Source organism: Pyxicephalus adspersus, chromosome 3 (genome assembly GCF_032062135.1).
Source record: "Pyxicephalus adspersus chromosome 3, UCB_Pads_2.0, whole genome shotgun sequence".
NCBI classification, from domain to species: domain Eukaryota; kingdom Metazoa; phylum Chordata; class Amphibia; order Anura; family Pyxicephalidae; genus Pyxicephalus; species Pyxicephalus adspersus.
In genome coordinates this window covers 17,054,196-17,055,161 of record NC_092860.1, presented here as the reverse complement: position 1 = coordinate 17,055,161, position 966 = coordinate 17,054,196, and positions in this window count along the sequence as shown.

Sequence of the window (966 nt, the reverse complement as noted above, 5' to 3'; positions counted from 1 at the left end):
TATATACTTCATTTAAAGAACATTGATTCACTACAGATTGTAATCTGGGGTTTATGATGAGTTTAGTTTAGTCACAAGTCAGCTCAAAAAGAAAGGAATCGAACATAACTTGCCCTGGTGGTGACTAGGGATGAGCAAGCAAGTTTTTAAAACTCGATCTTGCGGCGAATTCAACCGTTCCCACTTACCGAAATTGTAAGCAGGATTGGCCGGTGTAAATTCGCCGATCGAGCTCGAATTTAAAAACAGATTGTGGGCTGCGCTGATCAATTAATGCAGCGCCGGCTTACTGCCAGAGCGCCTTACTGCCAGAGTAAGGAAGGTAATTTTACCTAAATTATCTCCCCCTATTAAAAACAAGACCCTCCCCGCTGCAACGGTAAATAATAGTTTTACCCCTGGTTCTGCTTTACCAATGTTTTGCCTAATTATTCCGTTTTTGGCTTTGGGTGTAGACTACCTAAAAGTGTCCAGGGCTGAATTTTGCTAACAGTTTACCAGCCTCAATGCTACATATTTTATTTTTTCTATCAAAGTTTGAAACTTTTTTTTTTACCAGCTTTCTGTTGATGGCTTCTGATGAAAGGCAACTCGTCCTCTGGATAAAGCCCATGTTCTAAAACTTTACCAAAGAATCTCTTATGCGGGCATAAGCCAAAACAGACACATTACTTCAGCTTGACGTGATTAAACCAATCAGACTTGTACAGATCTCTCTACATTTGAGTGCACTAACTAAATTTTGCTGCTGAAGATGTCTCTGTAATAGCTGCATGATTAATGACATCACATAAAGTTACAGAGAGACTCGCTCAGTAAAAATACATGTTTTCTGTAACATGTACCAAACTGCTTTATCAGATCTCAGACCTTGTGTGGTTTTTAGGTGCAATATATATATATATATATATATATATATATATATATAAAAGTATATATGGTACTACAAATTGTTTTTACATATAT